The sequence below is a fragment of the Bos grunniens genome, chromosome 16 (genome assembly GCF_055505025.1).
Source record: "Bos grunniens cultivar Pamir isolate PY7600 chromosome 16, Bosgru_T2T1.0, whole genome shotgun sequence".
Taxonomy (NCBI): Eukaryota; Metazoa; Chordata; class Mammalia; order Artiodactyla; family Bovidae; genus Bos; species Bos grunniens.
The window spans coordinates 3,340,514-3,354,405 of NC_141180.1; the positions used below are offsets into that span (position 1 = coordinate 3,340,514).

Genomic DNA, 13,892 nt, shown 5'->3' on the forward strand with positions numbered 1-13,892 from the left:
CATTTGCTGTCCCTGGTACCCTAGATGGAGATGCTGGGAGCGAGAACCAGAGCCAAGGATACTTCAGAGCAAAGGAATCCCTGATGAGGCAAGTTCTCCAAAGGGAGAGAACTGGATGGAGCAGGCTGAGTCAGCAAGGGACCGCAGGACCTTCTAACCCAGATGGGTGGGAGTGTTTCGTCCAAGCAGGGCTCCATGCTGCTTTCGGGGTGCTAAATATCTCTTCCCATGTTTACCAGCCATCTGTTTTTTATTCAGTACTGAATACAACCTGTCCAACTTTTTAATTATTTTTTTATAGAATGTATGAATACGGGCATATTTGTATGTGTGTGTATTTTCATATTAATTCTACATGGTTCATATATGTTACAGGTATACACTCCAAGTTTGTGACTTGTCTTTTCACTCTTAACACAGTTTATTTCAGTGAACAGGCATTCTTACTTTTAAAGTAATGAAATGTATGATTTTTTTTTTCCCTTTATGGGTGGTGCTATTTGTATTTGGTTGACAGAATCCTCCTCTTTCATAGGAAAGTCACTGTCCTCTTTCTTTAAACATTTAAGTTTTTTCCTTTAACTTTTAAATCCCTAAACTAAGGGGAATTAGCGTGTGTGTATGACTTGAGATGGAAATGGGGTTTCATTCTTTTCCTCTTATTGCTAATCTGCTGCCTCTTTAGTCTTTCCCCTTGGTCTGCATTGCCAGGACCACCTTGAATCATGTTCCCTGCATGCCTACAGGTTCTATTGGTCTGTTCTGGGTGTGCTTCTCTACTCTGTCAAATTGAGGATATGAGAAGGTTGGGATGTGAGACGGTTATCAGAGGTTAACCCAAGGTTAACTGTGTATCAGAGGTTCTCAGTCCTGGTGTCTCTGCTGATCCCTCCGTCGCTGTGGTCCTTCTCCCCTTTCTCCTCCACACAGTCCTCTCGTCTCTCCTCCCCACACTGTATTTCCCCTTTTCTTTCCCCTCTACAGTTCTTTCCACTCTTTATTCCATTAATTTATTCTTATCATTCCATTATTTTATTCTAGAAATAAAGAACTCACTTGCCTCCCAAAGAAACTTGGCTCTCAAATAACTGAGCTGGAAGATAAAATCTTGAGTGAGGTGTAAGTTGAGAAAGAAATCCTTCCAAGAGGGATAAACCCAAAAGGAGGAGGAAAACAGGGACACAGAAGCGATTCTTAGAGCGGATAGCATTTGAGTTGAGACTCAACAGGGCAGCGAGCTGTCCCAGTGCCATCTCCAGGGGCAAGGCCTTCCAAGCAGGAGGAGCACGCTAAAATAGGCTCCAGGGACAGAAAAGCAGACGGCAGTGAGCACACAGGGAGTTAAGCGGGTCAGCGACTGCGTAGGGTAGCCTGCAGGTGACAGGGCTGAGGCAGGGGGTCTCAGGCCAGCAAGGGAGACTGACCTTTCCTTGCGAGGCGTGGGAGGGCCCAGAAAGGCAATGCTGCCACCGGAGAGGTATTACAAGAAAGTGATTAGACAGCAGCGTGTTGGATAAACCAAAGAGGAGAGCACTGGAGTCCAGGAGACTCTGAGGTTGCATTAAAATAATCTGGTCAAGAGGTGGGAAGGGCGTCCACCAAGGCCTTGGCCTCAGGTATCAAAATAATGGATGCTTGCTAGGCCCCCTGGAAAACAGAATCAATCAGTCTGTGTGATCACAGGCCCCAAGAAGGGATCAAAGGCAACCCAGAAGCCTTGATCCCAGGACCCTGGGCAATTTTCAGTTCCATTTATGGGGACCCGATGGGAGTTTCCAGGAATGAATTAAAATGTGAGTTTGGTCCCTCAAAGGAGGCACTGATGCCATCCTTTTTGGTCTAGTATCTAGCTATATAAACAAGACATAAATAGCACCATCCACAAAGGAAAAATGCATACATTTCTTTATATGTGTGGCTGACTCACTTTGCTGTACATCTGAACCTATCACAACATTGTTAATCGACTGTGCTCTGATATAAAATAAAAAACATTAAAAAATAAGTAAATAAGCAAATAAAAAAGTAAGAACTTCTGTTCACCAAAATATATGGTGCGGAGTAAAACTATATTGTACAGGAAGCTAAGGAGAAATTCACTCTATGACTAAATGTGGTAAAAAATGGAGTCATTTTCCTATAATTAGAAACAGACCTAACAGAACAGAACCTTTTGGGGAAACTAGCATCCTAGATCCGAGGGTCGATGCCAGGGCAGGGTATTGAGGAAGGGGCAGTGGGCTGACCACATCTGTGGTCCCAGCTTAGTGGACGACTGAGATGGCCAGTGTGCGTAGCATCACCTACTACAGAAGTCAAGCCTCGTGAGGACTGGAAGGAATCGCTAAATTGGATGATGCAGAGTTTATCACTAAATTTGAAAAGACTAGGTATATCTGTTTGAGAATAAACATTAGACGTCAAAGATTTGAAAACTTGAGCGTGGACTGAGGCAATGCGAAAGATGATGTACACGACTCTTGAGAATTCGAAGTTAATGCAGAGGCAGCTATGATGGGACCAGCTGGGGGAATGGCAAAACAGATCATTGCTTTTAGAATGGGGGAAATGTATTTGTTGATCAGAATGATCAACAGAAGAATTTGAAGCAGGATTTCTCTGGTGGCTCAATGGTAAAAAATCCAGCTGCCAATGCAGGGGACATGGGTTCAATCCCTGTTCCGGGAAGATCCCACATGCCCTGGGGAGCTAAGCCCATGGGTCGTAACTACCAAGCCTGTGCTCTAGAGTCCACAAGCCGCAGCTACAGAGTCTGAGGGCCGCAACTGCCGAAGCCTGCGCGCCCGAGAGCCCGTGCTCCACTGCAAGGGAAGTGAGAAGCCCGAGCATCACGACCAGAGTCGCCCTCGCTCACCACAAGCGGAGAAAGTCCATGTGCAGCAACAGAGACCCAGCACGGCCAAAAAGAAACAGGTAAAATAAAAAAAGAATTTGAAGCAGAGGCTGGTAATTGAGGAGGGAGTGTGAGGCTGTGGAACAGAGAACACAGACGGGCGCAGACGGGCCTCCTGCAACAAAAGAGGGACAAACGGCAGATGCAAAGCACGAAGAGGCCCGGAGGAAGACACCCGGGCACCCTGGGCTCAGGAGAAGCTGGCCAAGGGGACACACGGGCTCGTCTTGCTCTTCCTGAAGAAGAAGGAAGCGTTTTCTGCGGAGGCTGGTGAGGCGTGGAGTGGGAGAGTCACAGAGGATTGCAGACCAGGGTCTGCAGACAGTGATGGGATTTAATCACCCATCTGTGGCAGAATCCACAGGATCCCATCTATTTCTCTTTTCTTATTGTCATTGTTATTGTCTTGTTATTACCTTGTCTTTTGCATAGTTTCAGACTTACTCTCCTAATAATATCAGCCCCAAAGAGCTGAGGGAAAGATTTTCGTTTTCAGCTTCACTGCTTATAAAATACATTAATAGGCAAAAATAGAAATCAAAGCCGTCTTTTTTTTTTAATGTGAAATTACAGAGTACATGTTTGAAAAACAAGTTTCCCTTCAACTCCAGACGCAGACCTAAATCTTGAGGGGTATAAAAAAAAAAAAAGCTTCCACGTGGGAAGCTGGATTTTAGGCTAATGAATGCAACTCTATTTTTGATACTATGCTGTGTGTTTATATAAAATAGAGGAGCATTTTAGGCCAATTAGTGGCTTGCAAACCCTATACTTTTTCCAGCAAGGGCTAAGCTTGACGAGCTTGAGAAGTTAATACAGAAAGTTGTTGGCAGCGAAATTGTGCGGTCGGGTTGATTCAAGGCAACAAAGCTAGAGCGTAAATCAGTTTTTATTTGTTAAAAGAAAAACAAACTCTGTTTGTTTTTGCAATACAGTTTGTTAGTTCTTTTAATTTGGGGGAAAATTTGGGGAATTCCAGTTCGCAGAGCAGTAAGAGGCTCGGGCCAGGGCGAGGCAGGCCCCAGCTCCGGGCCGTGTAAACAGCACCCGCGTCTCCCTGGGTATACCTCGGTCAGGGCAGCGGGTTGGCCTGCCACGCCCGGACCTCGGCTGAACCGGCGCGCCGGCCGGGCGGTAACTGGGAGTGGAGTCACGGGGCACCATTCAGAACCGCAGAGGGAGCCGTGGGCACTGCCCCCATCCCCAGCTGTCTTCTGCAGAGACTCTGGAACCCCAGGCTTACAGCGAGATCTTGCTTCGATGGAATGCTGGAGATCCTGGAGGCCTCTCTCCTTCTTTTGGAGATAAGAAAAGTCAAGAGCAGATGGGCAGATGCGGCAACACGAGACCGTCCCAGTGCCCAGGTCCGAGGCACTTTGATGTCAACTGGGCCATCAGCAGACTCACTTGTTTGGTGGGACACGTGAGGAGGTGAGGGCATTCTGAGCCCGTCCTAGGAAAGATAGCACGTGTGAAAATCAAATGACCTGCTGTCCAGCTAATGGTGAAGCCTCAGATGTTCTGAATCCTGGTCATCATTGTGCCTGCACTCAGGCCTCAGCTGTGACTCCCCGCGGAAACCAAGCTAACTCTATCTCTAGCCCCTAAACTGAACCCTGTCTCTACCCTAACCCTAACCCTAACCCTGTCTCTAAACCTAACTCAACGATAACCCTCACTCTAACCTTAACCCAAACCTCAAACACATCCCCAACCCTACCTTGAGCCCCCGTCATGGGGAAATTTGAGGTGGGGGTTGCGCCATCTTCCTGACTTTTATGAGTTGGTAAGAATCGCAGGATTTGTGGCGTAAGAGTTTCTTTAGAAGAAGTCTGCAGCCAGGCTTAGCCCAGCGTGGGTTTTTCTTCCCCTTTAGGGTTCACCAAACACTCTCCCATTTACATGGCCCTTGAGACTCGTGACAAAACTCTAAAGTGCTGTGGTGGAAATTGCTAGTGGTTCCCAATGTCTATTTTGGTTTTTCTACAACAATAGAATTCCTGTATTAGTCAGGGTTACTGTACTACTCCAGAGAAACGGAACCAATTGGGTACATAGAGAGATATAAGATGAGATTTATTGGAGGGACTGCTTCACAGGGTTACGGAGCCCAGGACGCCCCACAGTCTGCCGTCTGCAGGCTGGTGACCCAGGAAGGCTGCTAGTGTAACTTGGTCTGAGTCAAGGAGTCCTGATATCTGAGGGCAGGAAAAGATGGACCTCCCAGCTCAAGAAGAGGAAAGAAGTCACCCTTCCTTCACTTCTATGTGGGCCTCCATGCGCTGGGTGACGCCACCCACGTTGGTGAGAGGAGAGCCTACAGGTGAGGGAAGCTTCAGTCTACCGAACCAAAGGCCCACCTCTTGTAGAAACGCCCTCATAGACACCCCTAGACATTATGTGTTGCCAGCTGCCTGGGTGCCCCTTAGCCTGGTCAAGTTGACACATAAAATGAACCATCACAAGCCCTGAGTTTTATGTGGACACAACAGACAGACCACACATCCCAGGCTTCCTTGAAGCTAGACGTGGCCGTACAGCTAAGTTCTGCCCGATGGGGTGAGAGAGGAGGCGATGAGATGTTGGCAGGCGATGGGTGCTGCTTCTGCGTTGTGCCATTAAAAGGAGTGCTGTCGGGTCATTCACAGAGAGGTGGACACACCTAGAGGCTGTCACACAGACTGAAGTCAGAAAGAGAAAAAAAATTGTGTGTATTAATGCATATACGTGTAATCTGAAAAAAAAAAAACTGGTATAGATCTTATTTACAAAGAAGAAATAGAGACACAGAGGTAGAGAGCAAACATGAATAGCAAGGGGAAAGTGGGGGATGAATTGGGAAATTGGGATTGATACATATATACTATTGATATATTTGTCCGAAGGACTGATGCTGAAACTGAAACTCCTGTATTTTGGTCATCTGATGAGAACAGCTGACTAATTGGAAAAGTCCCTGATGAGGGGGAAAATTGAAGGCAGAAGGAGAAGAGGGCATCAGAGGATGAGATGACTGTATGCCACTACCAGTGCAATGGATAAGAACCTTTCCAGGGAGGCCTGGAGTGCTGCAGGCCGTGGGGTCGCAAAGAGTCGGACAGGGCTGGGCAACCGAACAACAACAGAGCACTATGCGTAAAATAGATGACCGGTGAGAGCCTGCTTCGTAGCCCAGGGGAGCTCTACTCGGTGCTCTACGGCAACCTGAATGGAAAGGAAATCCGGGAAGGAGGGGATTGTGTGTGTACAGCTGACTCACTTTACTGTGCAGTAGAGACTAGCCCATTATAAAGCTGCTATACTCCAATATAAATTTTTAAAAATAAACAAAGAGACACACAAAGGCAAAGAAAAAAAAAAAGGCAAGAGCAATCTCTTTCTCTCTTCCCACTTTGCACGAGAGCACAGACTAGCACTGAGGGGGACAAACCTTGTTCAGGTGAGTTAAAAAAATGCAAAAAATTGTGACTTTTATAGATGCTAGTGGTTGTGTGATGCTGGGTACACAGTGTAAACATTGTAAGTGTATCTCCTCAATTTAAATGTGAAATACAAATAGCTACCTTGGAGAATATAATGTGTATGAGAGGGCTTGTGTTTAAAGCGGCGATCACAGTGTTCCTAGGTCAACAGCAAGCTGAGCCTGGTTTTGTGAGCTTCGCAGGGGGACAGGGCTGGACAGCAAGGTGGGGAAACCAGCAGGGAGGGGGACGAAGAGCTCGGTCAGCACCGCAGGCCTTCCTCTCCTGTGTGAGACCACTGCGGGGGTTTCCTCAGTGAGTAGACCGGACTCTGTGGTTAGCACTGGGACGCTTTGTCCTGAATTCACAGTAACAGGAAGAGTGACTCAGTCTTCAGCCTCAAAGGATGGAGAGGCTGAGTCTGGTTTGGAACTTCCTCCCTCAAGTCAGGACAGTCTGGGAACCAGGAGAACAGAGCTGAGTGTTAGGATGATTCATAGACATCGGGGGGTAGGACAGTGAAGGCAGGGGGCATGCGGAGCGGCAAAGGGGATGAGCCAGTTCAGGCAACAGCAGTTTTTCCTAGCTGGGTGGTTTGAGCTAGGTTTTAGGAGTCAGTGGACCTACGCGTGAGTTGCAGCTCTGCTAGTTAGCAACTGTTACTGGTACCAGTTTCCACATTTGTGAAGAGGATAATAGCTACCTTTGAAAATGGTTAGCAGTCATCTTCCACTGCGCTCTGATGATGTATCAGTCACTCAGCAATTGTCTTGCACATCATCTGGAGTAATCTTCCCAACGACCTTTGGGAGATAAGAACTCTCATGATTTCCGGGTTACAGATGAGAAAACGGGCCTGAGAGAGGTCAGAACACGGACCCACCATCAAACTCCCATGCGAGTTTGCTTTTCATTTAGGATTAAATGAGAAAACCTAGCATGCTTAGCAGACTTCCCAATGGCGCTAGTGGTAAAGAACCCACCTGTCAATGCAGGAGATGTAAGAGGCGTGGATTTTTCGATCCCTGGATCAGGAAAATCCCTGGAGAAGGAAGTGGCCACCCACTCCAGTATTCTTGCCTGGAGAACCGCATGGACAGAGGAGCCTGGTGGGCTACGGTCCACGGGGTCACAAAGAGTCGGACACAATGAAGTGAGTGAGCACAATACACTTAGCACAGTGCTTGTGTTATTGCCTTAAATAAACGGTCATTTAAAAATATTATTCCAATTTTAGAGATGAAAAAAATGGAAGCTAAGAGCCATGTTGATAGAACAAAGCTCAGACATTCTGCTCTAAAGGCTTTACCAGCCCAGCATCCTGCCTTGGCACAAAAAGGGCTGTCTGAAAGCAGCCTCCTCGCCCAGGATGGAGTGGAGGGCACGCCCTGCCCTCAGAGGGCAGGCTGACGCCCGGGCTCTTGAGGACGTGGCCCCAGGCCTCACAGAGGGGATGTTTTCCTCACTAGACGCATCTTAGGGCAGCAGCCAAGCGCAGCCTCCGTCCACCGTCCTGCCTGCCCCTCCTTCCCAGGGAGCGGAGCTGCTGGGGTCACGTGGCCTCCAGCTCACTTCTGTTTATGGAGTTTCTCAGCCAAGAGGAAAACCATTAGGTGTCAAATTGCAAGTAGACAGCCTCCAAGAAGCTGCCTCGTCCAGCGTGATTTGCTGCCAAAGAACCTTAAATAAACTTTGTGCAGGGTAGATGTCTAAGCCTCTGCTGCATGCAGTATATTTCATTTGTCAGATTAATATGTAGAGCTTGATTTGGTCTAATTAATTAGTTTGCGTTCTGAAAGCAGAAGAAAACAATGGGCTTCTTTTCACCTCTTCTGGTTCTCTTTGTAGGGTTTCTTTTGGGGAAAAAGCAAGTTAATGCATTACTTAAGATAAAAGAAAAATCTATCTGAGGACTTAAGCAATGCTTCATTTAATTATATTTTTAGCCAAAGGTGAGAGGTAAAGTCAACAATTGCCCTAGGAATCAACAGCTGTGCACAGCAGTAATACAGATAGAGAAGACTTGAACACATAAGAGGAAAAAGTCAATAGAGTAATTAATAAAAAATCTATAATGAAACATGTAAGACACTTTGCCTCCATTTTTTTTTTCTATACAATACTTTTGGAAGGAAACTGAATCTTTTGGCCCTCTCTTAAAATATATACATATAGTAAGGTAGAATCCTCTTATGTTTTACATGACAATGAATTTCATGCCTCTTGCCTGATTCCCCACCACAAGGTACATTAATATAAATGGGCTCAGTCATATTGGACTCTCTGTGGCCCCACCAGGCTCTCTGTCCATGGAATTTTCCAAGAAAGAACACCAGAGTAGGTTGCCATTTCTGCCTCCAGGGGATCTTCCCAACCCAGGGATTGAACCCACATCTCATGTGCCTCCTGCATTGGTAGGAGTGTTCTTTATCACTTGCGCCAGCTGGGAAGCCTGCTATTAATATAAATGACTCTCAGTAAGCAGGGAGATGCTCCTCAGCCCTGCAAAACTCCCTGCAGAGACAAAAGGGTATGCAGGAGTCAAGCTACTCCTGGTTCCTAACACTTGAGGTGGGGAGAGAATTGGCTGGAAATAGAAGGAAGCTGGGTTTGACACTTTACATTTAGACACAGTGCAGTTTCTCAGGAGGGAATTCACACTGGAGACCAAGCAGACATCCTCTGTAGGCGCTTAATGAAATACTCTGGGAATAAAATTTTGGAAGGACCTAAGTCAAGTTCAAGGCAGATGTTGAGACTTCCTGGAAAACGAGAGTAGTACGGGACTGCTCTGTAAGATAGTGTCACACAGGCCAAAATGAGGCACCCCGAGAAGCCCAGGCAAGAGTAAAAGCTTAAAGCAAGAACCGAGGACGAAAGACAGTTGGAGGTCTAAACCATGAAATGTTAATGTGTGTGATCAGCACAAAGGCAGTGGGCAGTTATCTGAGTGGAAAGCAGGGAAGATTCAGACGGGCAAATGCAACCCTACATTCAGGGCTACTAATGCAGAGACAGTGAAGGGTCCGAAACTCAAGCTGGGAAACCAGTCGGCCCCAAGAAAAGAACATCAAGGAAAACTCACAGTACTTCACGTTTGATGGAAAGAACTGCCTTCTCCTAGAAGAGCAGCAGTTAAAAAAGAGAAAACGAACTTGTTAAAAGGACATCCATCCCAGGTGACGCTCGCAGTAAAGAACCTGCCTGCCAGGGCAGATGTAAGAGACACAAGTTCGATCCCTGGGTCAGAAAGATCCCCCGGAGGAGGACACGGCAACCCATTCCAGCATTCTTGCCTGGAGAATCCCACGGACAGAGGAGCCTGGCGGGCTACAGTCCATGGGGTCCTAAAGAGTCGAACATGGCTGAAGCGACGTGGCACTCAGAAAAAGCAAGGTCATCAGGGAGGATACTAGCCAAAGAAGGAAAGAGACCGTTCGGGACAACGGGCTCCCTCTCGGGGGCGTGGTCCTCCTGGAGGCAACCTCCGCCCACCAGGTTTGAGGGTCGTTTACTCAGAACATGGAGGAGGAGGCCAGATGCTCAAAAACCCAGGGTCTGCCTCCTTGGTATCCATACATCTGAGGCCACAGATGTGCAGCCGTGAGTCTGAAGTGAGCACAGATCACTAGGACAGAAGGCTGGATGCTGTGAAGATGCTCTGCAGACTACAGACCCTCGACGCACATGATAAGTGATCCGCGCCTGAGGACTTGTCCCTGGCCAGGCCATGTTCCCGGGTGCTCATCTCGTGAGTCCAGAGTGAATGAAGGCGTGAGAGGGTAACTGGGACTAGTAAAGTGAAGACGTTGTCGCCCGCACAGGAGCTTGCCCTGCCCGTGGGCAGCCAGCTTCGAGGCTGTGTGGCTTCAGGACCCTGTGAGGACGGTGGGAGTCGAGGTCAAGGCATGCCTAGGGGTCTGGCTCGGCTGGCTGTGGAGCTTTGCCTTTAGGGGATGCTTTGCGATCTTCTGAGATGGTCACCCTTCGAGGCTGGCGACCACAGGGAAAACGGTGGGTGAGAACACGCATCAGAATTCAGTAAAAGCCCTGAAGACCATCGTGCGCAGAAACTGAGCCCAGCGGAGAGCAGGGCGACGCTTCAAGCGTGAAGTGCAGCAGGGGGAAAGAAGCCGTTGTCTCCCTGAGCAGAACAAAGACCCCTTCCCCCTCTTGTCCTCCTCCTCCAGGTCTTCCTCCTCCTCTTCCTCTTCAGCGGTGGAATTACAGTATATAAATGTGAAGAAACAGAAGAAGATGAAGTGAAGAGCGCCCTGGCAGATGGGTCGCAACAGTTCTCTGGGACGGAAACAGGACTGGTGAACTGAGCCCGGGGGCGGCGTCAGGCTCAGGCTGCCGGCGTGTTTACTCAGGCCAGAGCCACACTCTAAAAATAATTGAATGTGAGTGCTTTTAGGGGTATGCATTTTCCATGTTTTTGAAGCTGCCACCCTTAATATTTTATCAAGCTTTTCCATTCCTTCTTGTTATTTTCCTAACCTCTGAAGGTATGTGAGTTTGCAGACTCCAGCTCTTGAGCAGTTCTGGGAAGATCTCGAGGCCAGCGTTTTTAGAGGCATAACCTCCAAAGATGATCAGACCTGCAGAGATAAGCTCGGGCCCAAGGGAAGGAATGTACGAAAATCAAGACCACAACTGAGATGGAGACAAAAACCATTCCCGGGAAGGAAATACTGTTCTAAGAGCTTCCGTAGAGTTTCAGACTTTTTATGATTAAAATAAACAGGTTTATGCACCCATGTTTTTCTGAAAACAGCATATATGTGTAAACTGGGAGAATGGTACAGACGAACCAATTTTCTGGGTAGAAACAGAGATGCAGGTGGACTTAACGGACACAGGTGGGGAAGGAGAGGCTGGGACAGATTGGGAGAGTGGCATTGACATATGTACACTGCCCTGCGCAAAACGGGCCTCCCCGGCGGCTCAGGCAGTAAGGAAGCTGCCTGCAGTGGGGGAGACCCAGGTTCGATCCCTGGGTCAGGAAGATCCCTGAAGGGAATGGCAACCCACTCCAGTATTCTTGCCTGGAGACTCTCAGGGCCGGAGAGAGTGGTGCTGGTGGGCTGCTGTCTATGGGGTCGCACAGAGTCGGACACGACTGAAGTGACTTAGCAGCAAAGGTCTAACGAAGGAGTCACTGAAGTCTGCAGAAAAGACCTTCCTCTGTCTTCCAAGGAGCCCAAAAGCATTGCACAGAAGGGCTTCTGTGCAAGTGTTTCTGTAACTGAGATTCAGAGACAGGGTCTTTACAACACTGTTTCAATTTGGAGCAAAGAAAACTGTGACCAACCCGGGCCTCCTTTTATGTTCTCTGCCCAGGAGGAGCTGGTGTCGATGTGGTTTAGATAGAGGAAGATGCTGCAAAGATTAGAGGCTTGGGATCTGCCTCTGGAAGCTCTGACCCCAAAGCGAACTCCCTTCCCAGGGGTTCCTGCTGTCTGAAGTCAGAGACCAGTGGGTTTCTGAAAGGGGTGAGTGGAGATGTCAGGCTGGACCACTTTGGGAAGACTGTTTGGAACACAGTCTAGAAAATACCCTTCTCCACAGAAAGAATATGATGATTGACCCATCAGGACCACTCCCAAGAGTGAGTGAGCCTACCGTCGCAATGCCAGCATGCATGTGGGAGCCTGGAGAGCGGGCCTGTCTGAATACGCCACTGCGCTTACTGACGTAACACAGAAGTGTGTCAATCGCTCAGTCGTGTCTGACTCTTTGCAGTCCCATGGCCTGTAACCCACCAAGCTCCTCTGTCCATGGGATTCTCCAGGCAAGACTACTGGAGTAGGTTACCGTCCCTTCTCCAGGGGATCTTCCGGACCCCAGGGACCTCATTGTAGGCAGATTCTTTTCCATCCAAGCCACCAGGGAAGCCCATGTAGAGTTACAGCATTTAGAAGCTGTCCACCCTTCTCCGCCCTAGTCGCAAGCAGAGTAAGACCATTACAAAGGTTTTAGCACAACCTGCTGGTCATTCTGGGAGAAGGCAATGGCACCCCACTCCAGTACTCTTGCCTGGAAAATCCCATGGACGGAGGAGCCTGGTGGGCTGCAGTCCATGGGGTCGCTAAGGGTCGGGCACGACTGAGCGACTTCCCTTTCACTTTTCACTTTCATGCACCGGAGAAGGAAATGGCAACCCACTCCAGTGTTCTTGCCTGGAGAATCCCAGGGACAGAGGAGCCTGGTGGGCTGCCGTCTATGGGGTCGCACAGAGTCAGACATGACTGCAACGACTTAGCAGCAGCAGCAGCTGGTCTTTCTACTTGGCACAAGAAAGTGAGGAAAAGCATTCAAGCACATCCACACAAAAACACCCCAGTGTCAAAAAATATCCAGAAGACAAATCATTCCCATGAGATTTAACATTCAGCATTAGCTAATAAGAAAATATGAGCACAAATCAGTAAAAACAAAGCATATATTTTATTAAATTTGTTTTTATTCACCGCTCACTCAGAAAAGAAATATATATTTTGGTTGAAAAAGTATCCTGAATTGAAAATGGAGTCTCCACAGATTTTTTTATTTCTTTTACTCAGAGAAGTAATTATTTCTGTAAAATTAATTTTTAGAATTATTTTTAAAGAAGTAATTTTGTCTTCATCAAAGAAATAAGTTGGAGCTTAAAAATAAGTTAATGATTTAAACAAAAAGTCTGGGGAAGTCCAAATTTAAACACTGAATATTTTGATATTTTGTTTTACTAATAAATTAACATTCCTCTTAGAGTGATAAAAAAAAAAAAAAACATAAAGAGTAGTTGCATGCCTTATTTGTCTGGTTTTCTCACCCTAGCATAGAAATCCCACAGAATTCATACATATTGCATTTGTTTTAAGGGCTTTTATTTATTTATTTATTTTTGAGCATTACATGATGTCTGTTCTTTCATGTTTATCTGGTTAACAAAAGCTTTTTTGTTGTTGTTGTTTTAAGCTTTTTTTTTTCTTTTTAATGTGGACCATTTTTAAAGTCTTCGTTGAATTTGTTACAATTTTGCTTCTGTTTGATGTTTTTGGGTTTTTTGGCTTGTGAGGCATGTGAGAGTTTTGCTCCCTGACCAGGGATCGAACGTACACTCCCTGAATTTTAGGGAGAAACCTCAACCACTGGATGACCAGGGAAGTCCCAATCTGGCAACAGTTTGCTTATTGGTATTTGGTTTTTAGATTTTAATTTTATTTCATATTGGAGCATAGTTGATTGACAATGTTTCAGGTATACATCAAAGTGGTTCAGTTCTACACATATATGATCTATTTTTAAAAATTATTTTTCCATTTAGGTTATTACGAAGTATTGAGCAGAGTTGCCTGTGATATGCTGTATGTCCTTGCTGGTTTTCTATTTTAAATAAGCTTTATCAAAACATTTTCTAGGTCGTACAAAGCAAGGGCTAGAAGGGCAGACTGGACTGAGACCCAGGCTGCCAGCTCAGAGAAGCTGCACTTCCCAGGTGGGTATATAGGGATGTATTTCCTCTGACACTT

At 46.9% G+C, this 13,892-nt stretch overlaps 1 long non-coding RNA gene across 2 annotated transcripts; it reads right to left on the minus strand.

The window, feature by feature from the left end:
• Positions 1-3,785: 3,785 nt before the first annotated feature.
• Positions 3,786-7,887, minus strand: LOC147356050 (uncharacterized). Of its 2 annotated transcripts, none has more exons than XR_015142577.1 (4): positions 7,359-7,887; positions 7,079-7,178; positions 4,635-5,595; positions 3,786-4,367 (listed from the first exon to the last, which is right to left on the minus strand). It is a non-coding gene; the product is annotated as an uncharacterized LOC147356050 (long non-coding RNA). The 2 variants fall into 2 exon arrangements; XR_015142578.1 differs by having other exon boundaries at positions 5,453-5,595; positions 7,359-7,858.
• Positions 7,888-13,892: the final 6,005 nt, after the last annotated feature.